This window comes from Lepus europaeus, chromosome 20, assembly GCF_033115175.1.
Source record: "Lepus europaeus isolate LE1 chromosome 20, mLepTim1.pri, whole genome shotgun sequence".
Taxonomy (NCBI): Eukaryota; Metazoa; Chordata; class Mammalia; order Lagomorpha; family Leporidae; genus Lepus; species Lepus europaeus.
In genome coordinates, this window is record NC_084846.1 from 14,517,823 (window position 1) to 14,524,501 (window position 6,679).

Here is a 6,679-nt window from a genome sequence, read left to right on the forward strand (position 1 = left end):
AGAGGGCCTGGCCTTGGAGTGTGAGGAGCACAGCAGGGACCGGTCCATCCTGGCCCAGGAGGTTGGCCAGCTGCGTCTGAGGGAGCAGGGCCATGATCTGGAGGGTGGAAAAGGCTGTGCCCTAGGGAATCATGGCTACTGATTTTTTTTTCTTTAAAATTAAATTTATTGTTTGTTTAAAAAACAACTGTGCAATACACACTGCTCAAGACACCAATGAGTCTGGCTCACTGGTCACCTGTTCTGGGGCTTCGGTTTGGCCAGGCTGAACATGTCTCCCAAGCCCTTCAGCATGCCTTTCTTGGCTTTCATTTTGTGCTTTTCTTTGTCTCTGTCTTTTTTCTTCTTTCCCAGTCTTATCCCTTTTCCTGTCGGTCTTGTCACCCCTCTCCAGGTTGCCATTTGTCTGTCTCTCCATGGAGTGGGACGGCTGGTCGCTGGCTGTGGACACAGACTTTCTTCCTGACCGAGAGCTTCCGTATCTTCTTCCAGGGTCTCCATGCCTTCATCGTCGGCGGTGGCCACGGGCTTGTCATAGGATTTGTAGATGGCCGCCCGGAAGTTCTCGTTGCAACCCCTTCCTCGGATGATGAGCGGCTGGGGGCGGTGGAAAGGAATGTCCCTGTTGAGGGTCGCCTCTGCCACAGCCATCTGCAGGCTCTCCAGGGAGCTGGACTTCTTCAGGCCCAGGGAGGGCCCCATGTCTCTGCTGGGGGAGCCTGATATCTGGTCATCCACTGTATTGAGTTTAGTCTCATCAGCTATACCTAAATCCATGCTTTTTGATTTTCACGTTTTAATGAAATCCAATTGACTGGCATCTGAAAATTGCTTTGTGTGTTTTTCTGACATACTCTGGCGTCCAAATCCTTCTCATTGAGAAGCAAGAACTGGATCAACATCTGGACTCAGAGAGCAGTCGGCTGAATCACTAATGGCAGCCTTGGCCCACGTGGCCACCTCTGTGGTCACGAAGTCCATGTCATCGTGGGAGCTGGACGAGGACTGGTCGGAGAGCTGTGGCGGGAGCACAGGAAGCCGGTCGTCTTCTATGATGACACTGTTGTCGTGGGACATGTTCACAGTGGGGGTCAGCTGGAATTTACCCACGATCCAACCGAGAGCAGCGTTCCTCGCGGGCGACTCCTCCAGCTCCTCGATGCCACTGTAAAGCGAGTGCGAAATCCGCCACTCACTGTCTTCCAACGCTGTTTCAGTGGGCAGCTCCGGTCCAGCAGGGCTCCCAGGTGACTTCAGCTGCCCGCCCTTGCTGACACGCTGCGCCACGATGAGCTGGATCATGCCCCGCTTGTTGCCCTCGGTGGACATGGATCTCCTGAGGGCATCCATGGTGTCCTGGTTTGTCCTGCCCAACAGGGACTCCCCGTTCACAGTGATCAGCTGGTCATTCACACGGAATCACACATCTTTAGAGGCGGCACCCCCACTGATGATGGACTTGACGAAGATGCCCAGGTCCGCACGGTTCTCTATGGAGCAGTTGCCCTTGACGCTGACACCCAGCCCCGCAGACCCCAAGTCGTTGAGGAGAACTTCAAAAGTCAGGAACTCCCTGGTGCCGTCGGGGGTGCACATGATATCCTCGTCCTCCACTTTCAGCTCCCTGGGCTGGAAGGCGTCCTCCTGGCGGAAGACCAGGAGGCTCCCCTCTATCTTGGTGCTTCTCAGAAGGGACACTACCTCCTCCAGCCAGTCTCCGGCCTTGAGCCGGCCATCCTGGATGGCCACGCAGCGAGGGAGGATGTTCTTCACATAGGTGGGGGCGGAGCGGCCTATTGTCACGTCGTGGGAAGTGATGCTGAACCCCAAGCCCTCTGAACCTTTCTTGAGCTGGATGTGCAGCGGCCGGCTGACCTTCTTGGTGCTGTGGGTGTGCGGGGCGGGCAGCGGCGCGCTCTGAGGTAGTCACGGGTGGGCGTCTGCAGGCTCCAGTGCCGGGGTGGGCCTGGGTGCATGGGGCAGGCCAGGGAGCCCCAGGCCGCCACCCCCAGCCCTGCTGTCGGCTGCGCCTGGGCTGTTGGGGCTGAGGCGGCTCAGGCAGGCCTGCCAGCTCTTGTTCTGCGACAGCAGCTCGTACTGCTCCTTCTTGGCAGTGGGCACCACGTGGAACCAGATGAGGGGCGTGCGCATGGCGTGGCAGAACATGTGCTGCGCCTGCTCAAATCTTGTGTTGCGAAGGTCGCCATCGTTGATCCTGACGATGCAGTCGTTCTCGTGGAAGAGGCCCTCGTGCTCAGCCTTCCCACCTTTCTCCAGCCTCTTCACCAACAAGCCTAGCGTTCTGCCACCTCAAGCACCATGGATCCCCAGGGGCCCGCCATCGTTGGAGACTTGTACGAGCTTTACCATGTCATCCAGGGAGAAGCTGGGGATGTTCTCTGAGCCAGTGTCGGCGTGTCCAAGGGGCTCAACGCGGCTGCTGTCCTCTTCCATGCCATCCTCCTCCTGTTCTTGCTTCTCCAACCACTTGTCCACCAGCAGTTGGCTGGCACTCAGAGATGACAGTGCGTTGTCCCTCTGGAACTGGGACCAGCTGCCTGTGTCCCATGGCAGGCTCCGGTAGTTCTCATCTTTCTTCCTGTTGCAGATGTTGGGACCACCCTATGGGCTCTGCTTGAGGAAGCCGGCCGTCGTGGACCAGCACGTGGGATTCTTCCTGGAGGGCTCCTCAAAGGAGAAGTGGTTGTCGCTGAGCGAGGTCGACAGGCCCACGAGGGTGGGGTCGCTGCTCCAGCGCACATGCAGAGGCATATTTGTGCGCAGGATGGAGGGTGTGACCTCAATCTCACTCGGGGCCTGGTAGGGCTGGTAGGCCGATGTGCCGCTGGGGCCCAGCTCGCCCCAAACAGCTCCAGGCTCTGGGTACCCGTGGAGCTGGCACTGGTGCCATCGCCTCCGTGGTGTGGATCCTGCTCGTCAAACACCGCCACCAGCCTGTCCTTGTCGTCCACCACGTCACAGAGCACGTTGTCCAGGTCTAGGATCCATCCGTCTCCATGCTCCAGGCGGTGCACCTGTATCCAGTAGCTCGGGTCCTTGGCGATGGCCTTGCGGTACCGGGTGACCGCCTGCTGCACAAGGCTGAGAACTTTCATGTGGCCGTCCCCTCCTTGCGAGGGCAAGGAGGACAACAGGGCCAGGCCCTGGATGGCTAGGAGGGAAGCATGGCTGGCCCTAGAAGGTGAGCATGGCCTGGCATTGGAAGATGGAGAGGGGAGCAGGGTGGGCCTTGGAGGGTGAGGAGGGGAGTTGGGCTGGGCCGTGGAGGGTGGCCAGGGCCCTGCCTAAGGGGAGCAGGGCCTGGTCCTGGAGCACAAGGTGGGGAGTGGGGCCGGCCCTTGAGGGTGGCCAGAACCACACGTGAGGAGAGCAGGGCCTGTCTTGGAGGGCAAGGAGGGGAGTGGGCCTGGTCCTGGAGAGGGAAGAGCAGGGAAGGCCCAGCCCTGGAGGGTGAGAAGGGGAGCAAGACCTGGTCCTGGACTGCAGAGAGGCCTGTGCCTCAGGAGTGCAGGGCCGGCCCTGGAGGATGGAGAGGGGAGCGGGGCCAGCCCTGGAAGGCAAGGAGGGGAGTGGGGGCCAGGCCCTGGAGGTGGCCAGGGCTGCACCTCAGGAGAGCAGGACTTGGCTCTGGAGGGCAAGGAGAGGAGTGGGCCTGGCCCTGGAGTGGGAAGGGCAGAGCAGGGCCAGCCCTGGAGGGTGAGAAGGGGAGAAGGGCCCCACCCTGAAGGGTAAGGAGAGGTGCAGGGCCTAGCCCTGGAGGGCAGCGAGGCTGTGCCTCAGGAGATCAGGCCCAGCCCTGGAGGATGGAGAGGGGAGTGGGGTAGGCCCTGGAGGGGGAGTTGGGGAGCAGAGTCAGGCACTAGGGGGTGGCCAGGGCCCTGCTTGAGTGGAGTAGGGCCTGGCCCTGGAGGGCAAGGAGGAGAGTGGGGCCTGGCCTTGCAGAGTGACTAGGGGAGGAGGGCCTGGCTCTGGAGGGTAAGGAGGGGAGCAGGGCCTGGCCCTGGAGGGTGAGCAGGAGAGCAGAGCTAGACACAAGAATGTTTGCCAGTGCCGCATCTTTAGGGAGCAGGGCCTGGCTCTGGAGGGCAACGAATGGAGCGGGGCCAGCCCTTGAGGGGTATATAAATGAGCATATAAAATGAGCAGGGCCTGTCTCTGGAGGGCAAGGAGGAGAGTGGGGCCTGGCTCTGGAGGGTGGCCAGTGCTGTGCCTGAGGGGAGTAGGGCCTGGTTCTGGAGGGCGAGGAGGGGAGTGGGCCTGGCCATGTAGTGTAAGGAGTGGAGCGGGGCCGGCCCTGGAAGGTTGGGGAGGGGAGTAAGGCCTGGCCCTGGAGGATGGGGAGGGGAGCGGGGCAGGCCCTGAAGGGTGTTCAGGGCCCTGCCTGAGGGGAGCAGGGACTGGCTCTGGTGGGCAAGGAGGGGAGAAGGGCCCAGCCCTGGAGGGCAAAGAGGGGAGCGTGACTGGCACTAGAAGGTGAGGTGCAGAGCAGGGCTGGTCCTGGAGGATCAGGTGGGGAGTAGGGCCTGAATGGAGAAGGGAGAGATGAGCAGGGCCAGCCCTGGAAGGTGAGGAGTAGAGCAGGGCCTTGCCCTGGTTTGCAAGGAATGGAGTAGGGCCAGCCCTTGAGATTGGCCATCGCTGTACCTGAGGGGAGTGGACCTGGCCCTGGAGTACAAGGAGCAGAGCCGGAGGGTGGAGAGGGGAGCAGAGCCTGGCCCTGTAGGGCAGAGAAGCCTGTGCCTCAGAAGAGCAGGGCTGGCTCTGGAGGATGGAGAGGGGACCAGGGTGGGCTCTGGAGGGTGCGGAGGGGGTGAGGCCAGCCCTGGAGGGCGAGGATGGGAGCTGGGGCCAGGCCCTGGAGGTGGCCAGGGCCACACCTGAGGGGAGTAGTTCCTGTCTCTGGAGGTCAAGAAGGAGAGCATGACTGATCCTGGACGGCGAGCAGGGCCTGGCATTGGAGGATGAAGAGGAGCAGGGCGGGCCCTGGAGGGTGAGGAGGGGAGTTCGCCTGAGCCCTGGAGGGTCGCCAGGGCCCTGCCTAAGGGGAGCAGGACCTGGTTTGGTGGGCAAGGTGGGGAGCGGGACCAGCCCTTGAGGGTGGCCAGGGCCACAGCTGAGAAGAGTGGGGCCTGGCTCTGGAGGGCAAGGAGGGGACTGGGCCTGGCCTTGGATTGGGAGGAGTAGAGCAGGGCCAGCCCTGGAGGGTGAGGAGGGGAGCAGGGTCTGGCCTTTGAGGATGGGGAAGGGCGGGCCTTGGAGGGTTAGGTGGGAAGCAGGGCCAGGCCCTCTAGGGTGGCCAGTGCCCTGCCTGAGTGGAGTTTGGCCTGACCCTGGAGGGCAATTAGGGATGTGGGGCCTGGCCCTAGAGGATGAGAGGGGAGCAGGGCCTTGCCATGGAGGGCAAGGAGTGGAGCGGTGCCAGCTTGGAGGGTAAAGAGGAGAGCAGGGCCTGGCCCTGGAGGGCAGAGAGGCCATGCCTCAGGAGAGCAAGGCCAGCCAAGAAGGATGGAAAAGGTTGTGGGGCAGGCCCTGGAGGGTGAGGAGGGGAGCAGGGTCAGGCCCTGTATGGTGGCCAGGGCCCGGCCTGAGTGGAGTGGGGCCTGGCCCTGGAGGATAAGGAGGGGAGTGGGGCCTTGCCCAGGATAGTGGCCAGGGCTGCGTCTGAGGGAACAGGGCCAGGTTTTGGAGGGTGGAAAAAGCTGTGCCCTAGGGGAGTGGGGCTGCCTCTGTTGTACATGGAGGGTTACAGGGCCAGGCCCTGGATGGCTAGGAGGGAAGTATGGCCAGCCCTAGAAGACGAGCATGGCCTGTCATTGGAGGATGGAAAGGGGAGCAGGGCGGCCCCTGGAGGGTGAAGAGGGGAGTTGGGCTGGGCCGTGGAGGGTGGCCAGGGCCCTGCCTTAGTGGAGTAGGGCCTGATCCTGGAGGGCAAGATGGGGAGCGGGACTGGCCCTTGAGTGTGGCCAGGGCCGCTACTGAGGAGAGCAGGAATAGGATCTGGAGTGCAGGAGGGGAGCAGGGCCTGGCCCTGGAGGACAGAAAGGCCTGCGCCTCAGGAGAGCAGGGCCAGGCCTTGGAGAGTGGTCAGGACCGTCCCTGAGGGGATCAGGGCCTGGCCCTAGAGGGCAAGGAGTAGAGCTGGGCCAGCCCTGGAGGGTTAAGAAGGGAGCAGGGCCTGGCCCTGGAGGGCAGAGAGGCCTGTGCCTCAGGAGAGCAGGGCCGGCCCTGGAGGATGGAGAGGGGAGCGGAGCGGGCCCTGGAGGGTGAGGAAGGGAGCGAGGCCAGCCCTGGAGGGCGAGGAGGGGAGTTGGCCTGGCCCTGGAGTGTAAGAAGCAGAGCAGGGTCAGCCCTGGAGTGTGAGGAGGGGAGCGAGGCCTGGCCTTGGAGGATTGAGAGGGGAACGGGGTGGGCACTGGAGGGTGTTCACGGCCCTGTCTGAGGGAAGCAAGGATGGCTCTGGAGGGCAAGGAGGGGAGCAGGGCCTGGCCCTGTTGGTTGACCAGTTCCCTGCCGGAGTGGAGTTGGGCCTGGCCCTGGAGGTCAAACAGTGGTGCTGGGCCAGCCCTGGTGGGTTGGAGAGGAGCAGGGCCTGGTTTGGAGGGTGAGGAGGGGAGTGGGGTCTGTCACTGCAGGGTGTGCAGGGGAGCAGGGCCTGGCC

General features: G+C 62.7%; 1 pseudogene; it reads right to left on the minus strand.

Moving 5' to 3' along the window:
- Positions 1 to 234: 234 nt before the first annotated feature.
- LOC133749617 (partitioning defective 3 homolog) lies at positions 235 to 3,151 on the minus strand (annotated as a pseudogene).
- Positions 3,152 to 6,679: the final 3,528 nt, after the last annotated feature.